The following is a 19,026-nucleotide window of genomic DNA, read 5'->3' as shown; positions in this document are numbered from 1 at the left end:
GTGAATAAAAATTTATTGTGAATAAAAAATTAAAATGAAATTCAATTGTAAAACCTGGAAATGTAACTAATAAACAGAGGAAATGTTATTTTAGTCCCAGGAATGCCTGCATTGTTTATTCTAGACCCTATTTTGATATTGGAATATTTTAAACTTTTTGTGAAATTGGCCAAATTACCAATTTCTGATCACTTTATTGGGTAGTTGAAATAGTAGATTGGATAATTTCTTGTGCTCAGTTGATAGAAATAATACTTAAAAAATAGCTAAGAATTTGGTTGACTGGAATAATGTAATTGGCCTAAAATGGGAATCGGTGGGCAAAAATCGCTGACACAGCAAAATTCGCAAGACCGTAATTTTGTCAGTTTTCCTTCAAATTTCATACTTTGTTTTATTACCTTCAAAAAAAAGATTACCATTTCATAAGAAAAAATTCTTGGATCCTGTGGAGAAGTTTCAGATTGGGGGTCTGGACACTGACAGGGTAAAAGGAAAATATTATTTTCTTCTGAAATGGTAGAAAATCTTTTTATGAGGGGGAAAAAAAAAACTGGAAATTTGATTGAAAACTAGCAGAATTATGCAGGCACAAAGTTAGCGGTCTTAGTGCGATTTGTACATCGCCGATTTCGTGATAAATGAATCTTAAAATTAATTACGTTGCTCCATTTAACCAGTTTTTTTGCCATTTTACTAGTATGCCCTCTGTTCTAGTGACTGGGCACAAAAAAAAAAAACATTAAACTTGGTACAACTACTGTGTTAACCCTTTCACTGCCGGTCTTGTAATATTACAGCTTGCAAGCCAGTGTCTGTCCTGTAATACTGCACCAAAATTCTAACGGCTTCCAATCTTGCAGGAGACAGCTGGTAGGCCTACATATGATAGAATGAGTTTGAGTGGTCAGTGTGTGCAGTATAAAAAAAAGATCCTGCCGCATGCAGTGCTTAATGAGAAAAAAAGTTCCGACTTTATTTGAAAACATTGATTTTGTTGTGTATTTTCGTATGAGATTTATGGTTGTATTCTCGTTTTCTTGGCCTCATTTGATAGAGGTGATTTTGAATGGTTTACACACTAAAAGCACCTCGAAATTGAGCTCAAAGTAGAGGAAATGTTCGATTTTTGCTGATGTTCGAGTAAAGAAATCACGTGTCCAATACTCGTCAACTGTTAGGTCTAATATGCTTTCAGAAATGTGCTGATATTATTTATACCATTTTTACAATAATGCAGTAATCTGCATAACAGTTAATCTTCTATTTTTTGAGTGAATTAAAATTCAAAATGGAAAGCAAGCATACTGTAAGAGGGGTCTGGAGAAGTGACTGATGAACAGAGAAAATTTTATTTTCGTGCTAGTTATGTTTGCATTGTTAATTCTGGACCCTATGTTGAAATTGGCCTTCCTTGGATTGTGTATGAAATTGGCCAAATTACCAATTTCTGATCACTTTATTGGGTAGTTGAAATTGGTAAATGGGCGGTTTCTTGTACTCAATCGATAGAACAATAGGAGTTCTAGCAAAATAGCTATGAGTTTGGTCAACTGGAACAGAGTTGGCCAAAGAATAGGGCTCAGTGGGTGAAATTGGTGATGCATATGTATCGTCGAGACCGCTAACTTCGCAAGAGCATAATTCCGTAAGTTTTCCATGAGATTTTGAACTTTGGTGTCATTACCATCGGGAAAAGATTCTCTTATTATTTCATGAGAATTTTTTTTTTAAATTCTTTGACTCTGAGAGCAAGTTTGTGAGTAGGAATCTTGTCAGCAAAAGGGTTAAGTGCCCAGAAGTTGGTAATTTAGTCACTTTTACACAAAATTAAAAAAAAAATGTATTTAAAAATATTGCAGAATATATAATGTAGATATTCCTGGTGCTAAAGCACCCTCTGTTCATTAACCCTTTGAGTGTCACGATCCCTACTCGCAAACTTGTTCCCAGGGTCGATGAATTAAAAAAAAAAATTCTTACGAAATAAGATAATTTTTTCTGAAGGTAGTGAAACCAAAAGTACAAAATTTGATAGAAATCTTGAGGAATTACGCTCTTGCAAAGTTAGCAGTCTCAGCGATATTTATGCATCAGCAGTTTTGCCCACTTTGAGCTCTATTTTAAGCCAATTCCATTGTTCCAGTTGACCAAACTCGTAGCTGTTTCACTAGTACTCTTTTTATTCTGTCAACTGAGTACAAGAAACTGCCCATTTACCTATTTTATCTACCCAGTAAAGCGATCAGAAATTAGTAATTTGGCCAATTTCACACAAAATTCAAGAAAGGCCAATTTCAAAATAGGGTCCAGAGTAAACAATGCAGACATTCCTGGCTCTAAAATATCATTTTCTCTGTTCATCAGTCACATCTCTAGGTCCCTCTTATATTACACTTGCTTTTCATTTTATTTTATTCACACAAAATCAGATGATTTACTGTTATGAAGCCTACTGCATTATTGTAATAATTTTATAACCAATGCCAGCACATTCGAGAATGCATATTAGACCCACCAGTTGATGTGCATTGGACGCGTGATGTGATTTGTTTACTCTTGAACATTGGCAAAAATCGAACATTTCCGCTTCTTTGAGCTCAATTTCAAGCAACTTTTATTCTGTAAATCGTTCAAAATCATCTCATATTTCTGTAATATATCTCCCATTCTATCAATTGAGATCAAGCAAACGAGAATACAACAATAAATACCTTACGAAAATACACAGCAATGTCGTTGTTTTAAACCAAAAACATGGTAAGTTTTCTTTCTCATTATGCATTGCATGCTGCAGGTTTTTTTTTATACTGTGTACTCTGACCACTCAGACCCATTCTCTCATGTGTAGGCCTACCAGCTATGCCCCGCAAAATTGGAAGTCGCTAGAATTTTTGCGTAGTATTATGGGACCGACACTGGCTCCAAACGCGCAATATTACAGGACCGACAGTGAAAGGATGGCATACCTAGAAATTAAAACGTGTGTGTGGGGTGGGTGTTGAGAGTGGCAAGATTTAAAAAAAAAAATGCAAATTGATAGTGCATTTTTTAAACTAACACTAAAATGAGTGGAATATGATAAATACTTAACCCTTTCAGGGTCAAGACCCTTGATCTCAATCTTGTTGTGAGGGTCAAAGAACTTAAAAAAAAAAAAAAATGTAAAAAGAATTTCTTATGAAATGATAGAAAATCTATTTGAAGGTAATGAAACCGAAAATACAATATTTGATAGGAAAATTTAGGGAATTATGCTCTTGCAAAGTTAGCAGTCTCAGTGATATTTATGCACTGGCGATTTTGCCCACTTTGAGCCCTATTTTCGACCAATTCCATCGTTCCAGTCAACCAAACTTGTCTATTTTGCTAGTATTCCTCCTATCGATTGAATACAAGAAACTACCCAATAAAGTGATCAGAAATTGGTAATTTGGCAAATTTCACACAAAATTAAAAAATTGCCAATTTAAGGGGCACGTAAGTTCCCCTTTAACCCTTTGAGGGTTTTCGTCGTACTAGTACGTCTTACGCGTAGGGTTTTTTGACGTACTAGTACTCATAAATTCTAGCGGCCTCAAATCTAGTGGGAGAAAGCTGGTAGGCCTTCATATGAAAGAATGGGTCTATGTGGTCAGTGTGCACAGTCTAAAAAAAATCCTGCAGCACACAGTGCATAATGAGAAAAAAAAACTTTGACCATTTTTTTTTAATAAATCAGCGACTTTGCAGTGTATTTTCGTATGGTATTTATTGTTGTATTCTAGTTTTCTTGGTCTCATTTTATAGAATGGAAGACATATTACAGAAATTGAGATGATTTTGACTGGTTTTACAAAGAAAGGTGCCTTGAAATTGAGCTCAAAGTAGCAGAAATGTTCGATTTTTACCAAAATTCAAAAGTAAACAAATTGTGCAAAGCGTGCAATACACGTCAACTGGTGAGTCTAATATTCTTTCACAAGTGCACCAATAATATTTATACCATTTTTTACACTAATGCAGAACTCTGCATAACAGTAAATCTTATATTTTTTGTGAAAATAAAAATTCAAAGTGGAAAGCAAAAGAATATAAGAGGGGCCTTGAGACATGACTAATGACTAGAGGAAATGTCATTTTAGTGCCAGGAACGTCTTTCTTGTTTATTCTGGACCCTATTTGGAAATTGGCATCTTTTGAAATTTGTGTGAAATTCGCAAAATTGCTAAATTCTGACCACTGTACTGGATAGTTGAATTTCATAAATGAGTGGTTTCTTGCACCCATTCGATAGAAAAAATGGAGTTCTAGCAAAATATTCATGTTTTTTGTCGACTAGCACAGTGAAATTGGCCGAAAATGGGGCTCAAAGTGGGCAACCGCTAACTTTGCGAGAGCATAATTCCGTAAGTTTTCTATCAAATTTCAAACTTTTGGTGTCTTTATGATCGGGAAAAGATTCTCTATATTTTCATAAGAGAAAATAATTTTTTTTTTTTTTAAATTTGGCCGACCCTGAGAACGAGTTTCGGAGAGGGCCTGTCGACCCTCAAAGGGTTAAAAATAGGGTCCAGAATAGTGTACATATTCCTGGCACTAAAATAACATTTCCTCTCCTTATTAGATGCATCCCCAGGTCTCATATATTACGATTGCTTTCCATTTTGAATTTGTGTACTCTGGAATATTGGCAAAAATAGAAAATTTCTACTATTTTTGAGCTCAATTTCAAGCTACTTTGTCTTGAAACCAGTTAAAATCATATTTTTTTCTGTATTACAGTGGACTCCCGGTATTCGATATTAATCCGTTCCTGAGAGCTCATCGAATACCGATAATATCGAAAACCGAATCAATTTCCCTCGTAAGAAATAATGGAAATCAAATTAATCCATGCAAGACACCCAAAAGTATGAAAAAAAAATTTTACTACATGAAATATTAAGTTTAATACAATAGAATAATTACAATAACAATAAAATAATTGACACTTACCTTTAATGAAGATCTGGTGATGATTGATGGGATGGGAGGAGGGGAGAGGTGTTAGTGTTTAGAAGGGGAATCCCCTTCCATTAGGACTTGATTGAGGTAGTAAATCCTTTTCCGGGGTTACTTCCCTTCTTCTTTTAATGCCACTAGGACCAGCTTGAGAGTCACTGGACCTCTGTCGCACAACAAATCTGTCCATAGAGCTCTGTACCTCACGTTCCTTTACGATTTGTCTAAAATGGGCCACAACATTGTCATTGTAATAGTCACCAGCACGGCTTGCAATAGCTGTGTTAGGGTGATTTTCATCCATAAAGGTTTGCACTTCAACCCACTCTGCACACATTTCCTTAATTTTTGAAGTAGGCACAATGGATTCCACAACTGGCATAGGCTTCTCAGGGTTAGCCCCAAACCCTTCAAAATCTTTCTTAATTTCATACTAATTCTCACCCTTTTTACCACAGGGTTGGCACTAGAAGCTTTCTTGGGGCCCATGGTGACTTATTTTGCAGAAACAAGCACAAAACACAGTGATAATATGGATAATGTGGAATGTACCGAATGTATCCCTAGATGCGCGCACACTGGCTGGCTTGTAAACACTGGCACACATGGCAGTTCAGGCCACATGTGGACAGGTCTCGTACGAATCGTATCGAATACCGGATTTTCAATCGAACACCGAGGAAAATTTTTTGTGGTGCATCGAATACCCGATTTATCGAATACCGATGCCATTGAATACCGGGGGTCCACTGTATATCTTCCTTTCTATCAAATGAAACCAAGAAACCAAAATTACAACCTTAACCCTTTCAGGGTCCGTGCCGTAGATCTACGGCTTTACATTCAGGGTCCAAACCATAGATCTACGCCAAAATTCTAGCGGTGTCAAATTTAGCACAAAAACGCTGGTAGGCCTACATGTGAGAGAACGGGTCTGCGTGGTGTGTGCGCGCCATAAACAAAAATTCTAGATGCCCACATAGCATTGTGGGAACGCCGGCTCATTTACCTTTGTTTACCATGCCTCATCGCAAGGCAGCTCTCGATCCAAGGAAAATTGGGACTCTCCTCTTCCTATCTGATAGTTCTGACTGATGGAAGTGGAAATGAAGACAAATTCTTTGGCTTTGATCAGTTAGTGACTGAAAGGAATGACCAGGATATCGATAATAGTGCAGAAAACCCTGACGATCCTCTACCTTCTACCTCTGGTGTGGGCACTCCTTAGTCACGGTCAGTTGTACCTCATTGCAAGAGAAAACTATTATTTTCGCGTGGCCAGGCCTCTGACTTTACCAATGATGATGATAGTGATGTGGATTGTGATTTTATTGCTCTTGACGATCATTCGAGTAGTGATAGTGAGGAAACACATTCACCAGTGAAGCATCGGTATATACGCCGCCGCATGCGCTTGGGTAGTGTTTCCTATGCAGTGCCCAGGGGATGGAGTACATACCATGGCCCTACACCAGGAATAGACAGTCAAAGTGAGGATGATGTGGCTACACTTGGCATGGATAGACCACAGGCATCAGTAGGTTGTGGTAGTGGTGATGGTAGTGCCACGGCCATGCGTGACTCGCCAACCCAGGCTGGAACCCACGCTGCTGACTCCTCAGTTCAAGGACAAAGCGGAGCGTCAGCCACCAGCCCACCACAACCACAACTATCAGCACAACCAGCCTATGATGTCCAGTATCCACCAGCAAGCCGTATCTGGGATTGGCAGCAAAATCCCGATTTTGTTCCCAAGCCCCACCACTTTGATGACTCTCAGTGGAATTCTACCTACTTGTCCCCTTGGAACCACTGCCAATGAACTGGAATTTTTTGAACTATTCTTTGACCAGCCCTTGATGGAAACTATTGTCTGGGAAAGTAACAAGTATTTTGAGGACACCACGGCAAATATGATGATATCACCACAGTCAAGAATACACCGGAGGAAAGAGACGACTGTTGCAGGAATGTATTTGCTTTTTGCAACAATAACGCTTATGCCTCATGTCTATAAGCATAATATAAAAGCATACTGGTCCACAGATCGGCTAATTTCTACCCCGGTCTTCAGTGAAATCATCCCAGTGAACAGGTTTATCTTACTGTTACGTATGTTGCACTTCTCTGACAAAACCAGGTCTGACAGAAGTGACAGGTTATACAAGATTAGAAATGCTTTTATGTATCTGAAAGAAAAGTTCAACATGTACTTTTATCCATTCAAGAATCTTGTACTTTATGAATCTTTGATTTTGTTCAAAGGTAGACTGTCATTCAAACAGTATATACCGAGCAAGAGGAAACGCTTTGGTATAAAACTGTTGGTACTCTGTGACTGTGACAGTAGCCTGGTATTGGATATTGTTGTATACACGGGAAGTAAAACATTGAAAGATACCAGGATGTTATTGGGTATCTCAGGTGACGTAGTGAGAAGCATGATGGCACCTTATCTTGGTAAGGAGCATACATATACTGATAACTGGTACACAAGCCCTTTACTCAGTGATTTCTTGCGAGTGAACAAGACAGATGTGTGTGGCACAGTGCGTTCTAATCGTAAATATATGCCCAGGTTCAACGCAGGTGCTCGTGATGAGGTGCAGTTGTCTGCCAGTAACATCATGGCATGACAAACGAGATGTCACATTGTTGACAATCATTCACTGTAACGAAATGCAAGATAGTGGCAAAGTTGATAGAATGACTAATGAACATATTCGAAAACCAGTGACAGTGATTGATTATACACAAAACGTGCGCTTGGTTGACAAATGTGACATGCAGATTGGCTTTGTTGATTGTGTTCATAAGAGTTACAAGTGGTACATGAAACTTTTCTTCCATCTCATGGACATTTCAATGCTCAATGCATATAATATGTACCAAGTGAAGACTGGCAACAGACCACCGTATGGTGAATTTTGTTTCTGTTGTCAGACAACTCATAATGAAATATCAGGTAACAACACCTGCTATACAAAACTGTCCTTGAACTCCTCAGGATATACCCAAGCTTTTGATGAGGGAAGGTGATCACTTCATAATTAATGCATCTCAAGAGAGATGCATTGTCTGTGCACAAACAAAACAACAGCAACAAAGACGCAAAGACACTCGGTTTATGTGCGAGGAATGTAAGGTACCTCTGTGCATCGTGCCTTGTTTGAAGGATTTACACAAGGTCCAGCAGTTCTAGAAACATGTCCAATGATTGTAAATATATGATAGAACATTAGTATTATACAAGATTTGTGCATGTTTATTGTAATAAATAAAAGTGGTAAAGAATAATATGATAACTTTAGTGCTGTTATTGTGTTCAATACAGAGAGTTTATATATATACATTATATACAGTATTGGTCTCTCAGGCCCCAAATGTTAGTAGGAAAAGACAAAATTTAGAAAAGAAAAGAAAAAAAAAACTATAAAAATGTAAAATAAAGTAATGTGCGTATGTGGAAATCGTCGATGTTGCCGCCACCCGGTCATTTTGGGTCGACTTCTCAGCACTGTATCTCGGTAAGTACTGGTCAGAATTTTTTTTTATTACCTTCACAAAAATATACTCTTTAATTCTGTAAGTTTTTTTTTTTTTTTTTTTTTTTTTTTTTTTTTTTTTTTTTTTTTTTTTTTTTTTTTTTTTTTTTTTTCAAAATTTCTTGGACACTGGGGCACCCCTTTCAATTTTGGCCTTGGACCCTGAAAGGGTTAAAAATCATAAAAAAATATACTGCAAATTTGCTGTAGGATTTTTTTTATGGTGCACACTTACCGTGTAGACCCATTCTCTCGTATCTAGGCTCATATTTATTGCTCATCTTATCTGAGTGAGCTGAACTCAGTGTAGTACCGTGTGACAGACCTACACTTCAAAACCATAGTACAATGGGACCCACCCCACAAGGGTTGAGATTTTATTAAAAAAAAAAAAAGGCCTCAAAAAACGGCAGCATAAATATGCCTTCTGTATTAAGTTTTACAATTTATCTAAATTTTGATTTGTTTTTAGTTTTTTATTGGTTTAATGTTCAACACTGTACACTACTTATTAAATGTGTTTCAATTACTTTTAGTATGTGCTTCAAACATGTAAAATGCATAACGCATTGAATATGCACATAGAATATGCAGTATAAATTAGAACGAAGAATTCTTTTTTTTTTTTTTTTTTTTTACTGTTTTGGTGTTCTGGCACAAGGAATACCTATGATATTAAACACTTCAAGGTGCAATACTAGTCAAAATTTGGAAATAAGTCATTGTTTAACTGTACAGTAGCCCCCCACTTATACGGCAGGTTAGTTACAGGCTACCGTTGTAAATCGGAAATCACCGTAAAGTGAGACACTTTTTTTCCCCCCACTTATAAATGCATAGAAATATTAGATAACAAGTTTACACAAACATATATTAAGTTAGCAATAGACCTAGGCATTATAAAACAATAAAAAGTAAAATACATATATACACTCATTACTTACCTTAGGGTGAGATTAGTAGTATTTATTGTAAGAAATCAAGTGTAGTATGTATGGTAGACATCCAGGCTACCATACCAGGCCACCCCACATTTAAGCGTCCCAGAGCGATAAAATGCACACAGTTCACTCATTACTTAAAATATTTATAGTCTTAATGTAGGGTCAGATTTGAGTAAACGAGATAAAACGAGTAAATGAGAGAGAGAGAGTGTGAGAGTATGAGAGAGAGTGTAAGAATGGGTGAGAGTGTGTGTGTGTGTGTGCTTACCTATTTGTACTCACCTATTTGTGGTTGCAGGGGTCGAGTCATAGCTCCTGGGCCCGCCTCTTCGCTGATTGCTACTAGGTCCTCTCTCTCTCTCTCCCTGCCCCATGAGCTTTATCATACCTCGCCTTAAAACTATGTATGGTTCCCGCCTCCACTACGTCACTTTCTAGGCTCTTCCACGGCCTGACTACTCTATGACTGAAGAAATACTTCCTAACATCCCTTTGATTCATCTGAGTCTTCAACTTCCAATTGTGACCACTTGTGTCTGTGTCCCTTCTCTGGAACATCCCGTCTTTGTCCACCTTGTCTATTCCGCGCAGTATTTTATATGTCGTTATCATGTCTCCCCTGACCCTCCTGTCCTCCAGTGTCATCAGGCCGATTTCCCTCAACCTTTCTTCGTAGGACAATCCCTGTAACTCTGGGACTAGTCTTGTTGCAAACCTTTGCACTTTCTCTATTTTCTTGACGTGCTTGACAAGGTGTGGATTCCAAACTGGTGCTGCATACTCCAGCATGGGCCTGATGTAAATGGTATACAGAGTCTTGAACGAATCCTTACTGAGGTATCGTAACGCTATCTGTAGGTTTGCCAGGCACCCGTGTGCTGCAGCAGTTATCTGATTGATGTGCGCCTCAGGAGATATGCTCAGTGTTATACTCACCCCCAGATCTTTTTCCTTGAGTGAGGTTTGCAGTCTTTGGCCATCTAAACTATATTGTGTCTGCGGTCTTCTTTGCCCTTCCCCAATCTTCATGACTTTGCATTTGGCAGGGTTAAACTCAAGGAGCCAAGTTGCTGGACCAGGCTCGTAGCCTGTCCAGGCCTCTTTGTAGTCCTGCCTGATCCTCATCCAATTTGATTCTTCTCATAAACTTCACATCGTCTGCAAACAAGGACACTTCTGAGACTATCCCTTCCGTTATGTCATTCACATATACCAAGAACAGCACAGGTCCTAGGACTGACCCCTGTGGAACCCCGCTTGTCACAGGCGCCCACTCTGACACCTCGTCACGTACCATGACTCGTTGTTGCCTCCCTGTCAGGTATTCTCTGATCCATTGCAGTGCCTTTCCTGTTATGTGTGCCTGATCCTCTAGCTTTTGCAGTAACCTCTTGTGAGGAACTATGTCGAAGGCGTTGCAGTCCAAAAAAATGCAGTCGATCCACCCCTCTCTCGTCTTACTTCTGTCACCTTGTCATAAAACTCTAGTAGGTTTGTGACACAGGATTTTCCTTCCCTGAAACCGTGCTGTTTGTCAATTATACACTTGTTTCTTTCAAGGTGTTCCACCACTCTCCTCCTGATGATCTTCTCCATGACCTTGCATACTATACACGTTAGTGATACACGTCTAGTTTGGTGCCTCATGTCTGTCTCCCTTTTTAAAAATTGGGACTACATTTGCCATCTTCCATACCTCATGGAGTTGCCCAGTTTCAATTGATGTGTTGAAGATCTTTGTTAATGGCACACACAGTATCTCTGCTCCCTCTTTAAGGACCCACGGAGATATGTTGTCTGGTCCCACCGCCTTTGAGGTGTCAAGTTCGCATAGCAGCTTCTTCACCTCCTCCTTGGTTATATGTACCTCTTCCAACTTGCTGGTGTACTCCCCTGTTCTGATTTCCTGGAGTCCTACTGGTTTCCACTGTAAATACTTCTTTAAATCTCGTGTTGAGCTCCTGACATACCTCTCGGTCGTTTCTTGTGAACTCCCCATCACCCTTCCTCAGTCTGATTACCTGGTCCTTGACTGTTGTTTTCCTCCTGATGTGGCTGTACAACAGCTTCGGGTTAGACTTGACTTTCGATGCTATGTCATTTTCATATTGTCGCTGAGCTTCCCTTCTTTTTTTTTTTTTTTTTTTTTAACAAGTTGGTTGTCTCCCACCGAGGCAGGGTGACCCAAAAAAGAAAGAAAATCCCCAAAAAGAAAATACTTTCATCATCATTCAACACTTTCACCACACTCACACATTATCACTGCTTTTGCAGAGGTGCTCAGAATACAACAGTTCAGAAGCATATACGTATAAAGATACACAACATATCCCTCCAAACTGCCAATATCCCAAACCCCTCCTTTAAAGTGCAGGCATTGTACTTCCCATTTCCAGGACTCAAGTCCGACTATAAGAAAATAACCGGTTTCCCTGAATCCCTTCACTAAATATTACCCTGCTCACACTCCAACAGATCGTCAGGTCCCAAGTATCATTCGTCTCCAGTCACTCCTATCTAACACGCTCATGCACGCTTGCTGGAAGTCCAAGCCCCTCGCCCACAAAACCTCCTTTACCCCCTCTTTCCAACCCTTTCGAGGACGACCCCTACCCCTCTTTCCTTCCCCTATAGATTTATATGCTTTCCATGTCATTCTACTTTGATCCATCCCCTCTAAATGACCAAACCACCTCAACAACCCCTCTTCTGCCCTCTGACTAATGCTTTTATTAACTCCACACCTTCTAATTTCCACACTCCGAATTTTCTGCATAATATTTACACCACACATTGCCCTTAGACAGGACATCTCCACTGCCTCCAACCATCTCCTCGCTGCTGCATTTACCACCCAAGATTCACATCCATACAAGAGTGTTGGTACTACTATACTTTCATACATTCCCTTCTTTGCCTCCATAGATAACGTTTTTTGACTCCACATATACCTCAACGCACCACTCGCCTTTCTTCCCTCATCAATTCTATGATTAACCTCATCCTTCATAAATCCATCCGCCAACACGTCAACTCCCAAGTATCTGAAAACATTCGCTTCTTCCATACTCCTCCTCCCCAATTTGATATCCAATTTTTCTTTAAATCATTTGATACCCTCATCACCTTACTCTTTTCTATGTTCACTTTCAGCTTTCTACCATTACACACATTCTCAAATTCATCCACTAACCTTTGCAATTTTTCTTTAGAATCTCCCATAAGCACAGTATCATCAGCAAAAAGTAACTCTGTCAATTCCCATTTTGAATTTGATTCCCCATAATTTAATCCCACCCCTCTCCCGAACACCCTAGCATTTACTTCTTTTACAACCCCATCTATAAATATATTAAACAACCATGGTGACATTACACATCCCTGTCTAAGACCTACTTTTACCGGGAAGTATTCTCCCTCTCTTCTACACACCCTAACCTGAGCCTCACTATCCTCATAAAAGCTCTTTACAGCATTTAGTAACTTACCACCTATTCCATAAACTTGCAACATCTGCCACATTGCTCCTCTATCCACTCTATCATATGCCTTTTCTAAATCCATAAATGAAATAAAAACTTCCCTACCTTTATCTAAATACTGTTCACATATATGCTTCAATGTAAACACTTGATCTACGCATCCCCTACCCACTCTGAAGCCTCCTTGCTCATCTGCAATTCTACATTCTGTCTTACCTCTAATTCTTTCAATTATAACTCTACCGTATACTTTTCCTGGTATACTCGGTAAACTTATTCCTCTATAATTTTTACAATCTCTTTTGTCCCCTTTCCCTTTATATAAAGGGACTATACATGCTCTCTGCCAATCCCTAGGTACCTTCCCCTCTTTCATACATTTATTAAACAAAAGTACCAACCACTCCACTTCCCTTCTTATCTGTGCATATTCGTTTCTGGCTCTTCAGCTAATCTCTTTATTTTCCTGAGTTCTCTGTCTTCTGTACCTTTTCCATTCTCTAGTACACCTAGTTTTTGCCTCCCTACACCCTTGGGTGAACCAAGGACTCGTTCTGTTCTTCCCATTATTTCTGTTTCCCTTGGGAACAAACCTCTCCTCTGCTTCCTTGTATTTTGTTGCCACATAGTCCATTTTTTTGTACTGGTTTTCCTGTTGGTTCCCTCTCCCACTGAATGTCTTGCAGGAAGTTCCTCATGCCTGAGTAGTTCCCCCTTTTGTGGTTTGGTTTTTCCCAACCTAGTCCTGCTACTCTCTCCACTTGGAGCTCAACTATGTAGTCGAAGCACAGAACCACATGATCACTAGCTCCCAGGGGCCTTTCGTAAATGATATCCTCGATGTCCGAACTACTCAAGGTGAATACAAGGTCCAGTCTTGCTGGTTCATCCTCTCCTCTCCTCTCCTCTCTGGTAGTGTGTCTAAGATGTTGATGCATGAGGTTTTCCAGTACCACGTCCATCATCTTGGCTCTCCATGTTTTGGGACCCCCTTGGGGCTCCAGGTTTTCCCAGTCAATCTTGTGATTGAAATCACCCATAACTAGTAACTTTGCTCCCCCCATGTGTGCTCTCCTGGCCACCTCGGCTTTGTGTGTGTGTGTGTGTGTGTGTGTGTTTTTGAGAGAGTGAGTGAGTGCATGAGAAAGGACAGGCACGGAGTTATGTAAACAAACCAGGCGGATGCGAGTTTTGTAAATAAACCAGGCATACGTGTCTGGTTTGTGTACTGATTACGTTGTGTACAAGTTGTCTATGTTGATAAGGTTGAATATATAAAGACAAACACTCCCATTCTCATGTAGCACCATTTTTAGAAGAAATGATGCTCTGAGTGAAGGCATATGAAAGAAATAATTTTCTACAGTTAACCCCAGGAACACATTTTCTCTTATGTTGGACTAGAGAAAGTGTTATTCTTGCCGTCACTCGTACAAATCGTCTGGCTACCACATCTCATATTTGTTTATATCTTCTACTGTGGGGTGTATTTATCATCTGTATATGTTATGTATCGTGTTTGTTATATAATTTTGAAAAAAATATAGATGGATTGATGAAAATGTGTATATTAATGTAATATATGACATTTAATGAGACTGATTATTATTGATTATTATAATTATCATTACTAACATGGCATCTCGAGACATAAGACACTCTTAGTGTCTTATGTCTCGAGATGCTGTGCTGGCGTGCAGGTACGCCAGCACAGCATCTCCACAGCACACACAAATTAGCCTTGAGGATATTCTTTTGCCTGAATGCTCTGGGAGTTTGAGTGATACACCAATAAAGGCTTCACTTTGCAATCGCCACTAGTATTGGCACACATCAGAAGAGTAATACACAAATAACCCGCACATAAAGAGAGAAGCTTATGACGACGTTTCGGTCCGACTTGGACCATTGACAAAGTGTGACTTTGTCAATGGTATTGTGCCTTTTTTTGTTATCAGAAGAGTAAGCCTGTCTTTCATAGGCTTATGCCCTGGGAGTGCCTTTTCCTCCTGAGTAATGTAGGTCCTGCTTGGCAATTTCTTCCGAAACAGGCCTGTTTCGTTGCAATTAAACACTTGTTCAGGTTTCAAGTCTTCACTGTCTATGTAATCCTTGAATTCCTTCACATATTTTTCAGCTGCTTTTTGGTCTGAACTGGCAGCCTCACCATGCCTAATCACACTATGTATGCCACTACGATTCTTAAATCTTTCAAACCTACCTTTGCTGGCCTTAAATTCACTCACATCAGCACTAGTTGCAGGCAATTTCTTTACCAAATCATCATGCAACTGCCTAGCCTTTTCACAAATGATCGTTTGAGAGATGCTATCTCCTGCTATCTGTTTTTCATTTATCCACACCAATAACAGTCTCTCAACATCTTCTAACACTTGCGGTCGCTGTTTCGTAATCACAGTTGCACCTTTTGCAACAACAGCTTTCTTGATTGCCTTGATTGCCATTTTCCTGGTCACTATAGTAGCGATGGTTGATTGGGGTTTTGTACTTTGCAATTATCTCTTTCTTCACTTCAGTAGTCATTAACACCCTTTTTCTTGAAGGGTTGGCACTAGAAGCTTTCTTGGGGCCCATGGTGACTTATTTTGCAGAAACAAGCACCAAAAACAGTGATAATATGGAATGTACCGAATGTATCCTTAGATGTGCGTGCACTGGCTGGCTTGTAAACACTGGCACACACGGGGCAGTTCAGGCCACACGTGGACACGTCTCGGACGAATCGCGTATACCGGGTTTTTTAACGTTAAAATGTATCGAATACCGGATTTATCGGATACCGATGCCATCGCAAACCGGGGGTCCACTGTACAGTGGAACCCCGAATATCGGCCGTAATCCGTTTCAGAAGGTCGGCTTAAATTCAAAGCGGTATTTCCCATAAGAATTATGTAAATACAATAAATCTGTTCCAGACATCCAAAAATATTAACAAAAAATATTAGATTAATTATAGTTTTACATGCACAAAACAATGAGAAATAAATAAATGAACATTTAAATCACTATTACTTACCTTTATTGAAGACTCTTGTTGGCTTATGGAAGACAGGGAGTGGGAGAGAGGGAGGACTGATTATTGTTTGGAAGGGGAATCCCCCTCCATAAGGACTTCAGGTATCAAAGCCCTCTCTGGGGTTACTTCCCTCCCTGCCTGCTACATTCTTGCCTCTCTTCCACACTCCCTGCCTCCCTGCTACACTCCCTGCCCCTCTCCACATGTTCCATTGTTTGTGATCTCTTTTTTTTGTTAACATATTTACCCCTTTTGCCACATCAGCTTCCTTGATTTGTTCTTTCTTTGTCAGGATAGAAGTGATTGTTGATTTGGATTTCCCATACATCCGGGCAAGTTCTAGCACTCGAACACAACACCACTCATATTTTTCAATAACTTCTTCTTAAATTCCATTGTGTTTACCACTTTCTTTACCAAAGGAACTTTAGTAGGAACTTTCTTTGGGCCCATGGTGGCTTATTTCACAGTCGCACTTAATAAACAAGCACAAATGCCAATGGATTTTAAGTAAATGTTTGGACGAATGTGTGGAGAATATGCTCATTCACCGAGAAACACAAGGAGACTGACTCGCCTATGCAGCGGCGTCTTGGCAGGAAGCGGGCTGATGTGTATAATACGGGCAATTTGTGAGGCACCGGCTTATGTACGATTTGGCCGATAAACGCAGCGGCTGATATTTGGGGTTCCATTGTATAAATAAATATGAAATAACTTTTAAAAATACTTTAAATTTTGGCATTTCCAGACATAATGGAGAGATGTGCTTACGGAGCTCACGGAGAAAGTAAACAAACTGGGTGGGGCGCGGTGACCGTATTAGAAAGTCAGGTGGGGGGAGCCGTATAGCGAGTTTTGGTCATAATTTGAAATGTCTGTATTAGCGGAACACCGTAAAGCGGGGCCCTACTGTATTGGGTTATCCTAGGTTGTACACTGAGTGGCCACTACATTAGGTACACCCTTCTAGTACTTGGTAGGGTCCTCCCTTTGCCCCCAAAACAGCCTGAATTCTTAGTGGCATTGATTCATCAAGGTGCTGAAGACATTCCTTAGATTCTGGGCGATGTTGACGTGATAGCAGTATGTAGTTGCTGGACATTCATGTGAATCTCTTGCTCCACCACATCTCAAAGGTGTTCTAATAGATTGAGATCTGGTGACTGGAGGCCACTGGAGTGGAACCAGCTTAGGATAACATGCTTTGTGACAAGATGCATTATCCTGCTGGAAGAAGCCATTGGGAGATAGGTGGACTGTAGACATTGATGGATGCACATGGTTAACAATATTCAAATAGGCTTTGGCATTTAAATGATGCTCTTGGTATTATGGGTTCTAATGTGTGTTGGGAAAGCATTAGCCACACCATTACACCAACCCCAGTTGTTGACACGAAGTAAGATGGATCCCTGGATTCCTGTTTAAGCCAAATTCTGACCCTTCCATCTGCCTGTTGCAGCAGAAATTATTCATCCAAACTAGGCAACATTTTTCTAATCTCTTAACTGTTCAGTTTTAGTGAGCCTATAGCCTCAGTTTCCTGTTCTAAGCTGACAGGAGTGGAACCTGGTGTGATTTTCTGCTGCTGTATTCCATCCACTTCAGAGTTTGACATGTTGTATGTTCAGAGATTCTCTTCTGCATACCTTTGTTGTAACGCATGGTTATCTGAGTTACTGTCACCTTCCTGTCAGCTTGAAGCAGTATGTACATTCTACTCTTGACACCTTCTTTCAGCAAACTGGCCATATCCCACCGAGGCAGGGTGGCCCAAAAAGAAAAATGAAGGTTTCTCTCTTAAAATTTAGTAATTTATACAGGAGAAGGAGTTACTAGCCCCTTGTTCCCGGCATTTTAGTCACCTCTTACAACACGCATGACTTAGAGGAAGAATTCTGTTCCACTTCTCCATGAAGATAAGAGGAAATAAACAAGAACTAGTAAGAAAATACAGTAGGGCCCTGCTTTACGGCTTTCTGCTAATACAGTCATTTCAAATTATGACCAAAACTCGCTATACGGCTCCCCCCACCTGACTTTCTAATACGGTCACCGTGCCCCACCTGGTTTGTTTACATTCTCCGAGATCCGTAAGCACTAAGTCTCTCCATTATGTTTTTAAAAGTTATATCATATTTTATATGTACTCTGATAATTATACTTATGTATACCTGTACCTAAATAAACTTACACACTGTGCTGGCATGCAGGTACACATTAAAATCAGTAAGAGTGTCTTATGTCTCCAGACATCATATTAGTAATGATAATAATAATCACCCAGTCTCATTTAAATGTCGTATATTACGTTAATATACACATTTTCATTAATCCATCTATATTTTTTCAAAATTATATAATAAACATGATGCACAACATATAAATATGATCAATACACCCTGCAGTAGAATAAACATAAATATGAGATGTGGTAGTAGACGACTTGCACAAGTGACGCCATATTAGAAATAATAATAATAATAATGATCACCGAGTCTCATTAAATATCGTATATTACGTTAATATACACATTTTCATTAATCCATCCATGATATTTTTTTCAAAATTATATAATAAACATGATACATAACATATAAAGATGATAAATACACCCCACAATAGAATAAATAAACATAAATATGAGATGTGGTAGCCAGATAACTTGTACAAGTGATGGCAAGATTAACATTTTCTCTAATCTAACACAAGAGAAAATGTGTTACTAGGGGTAACTGTAGAAAATTATTCTTTTCGTATGTATGTTAGTTTATTCAGGCATACACAAATAGTTACACAGATTATCATAAATAACAGCATATGTGTAGAGAACCCAGGATAACCCAAAAAAGTCACAGTGACTTATTTCCATTGCCTTCACTCATAGCATCATTTCTTCTCAAAATGATATTACATGAGAATGGGAGTGTTCTTCTTTATTTATTCTACCGTATCAATGTAGAGACAACCTGTACACAATGTAACTTGTACACAAACCAGACGTGTACACTTTGTTTGTTTACAAAACTTAC

General features: G+C 39.2%; 1 protein-coding gene across 4 annotated transcripts in view; it reads left to right on the top strand.

The window, feature by feature from the left end:
- The window catches only part of eEF1gamma (elongation factor 1-gamma), a 163,702-nt gene that overhangs the window by 81,231 nt on the left and 63,445 nt on the right, over nucleotides 1-19,026 (top strand). The window lies entirely within an intron of this gene.

Source organism: Cherax quadricarinatus, chromosome 2 (genome assembly GCF_038502225.1).
Source record: "Cherax quadricarinatus isolate ZL_2023a chromosome 2, ASM3850222v1, whole genome shotgun sequence".
NCBI lineage: Eukaryota > Metazoa > Arthropoda > Malacostraca > Decapoda > Parastacidae > Cherax > Cherax quadricarinatus.
Note: the sequence above shows the minus strand (reverse complement) of the source record. Positions and strands in the feature narration are given on the sequence as shown.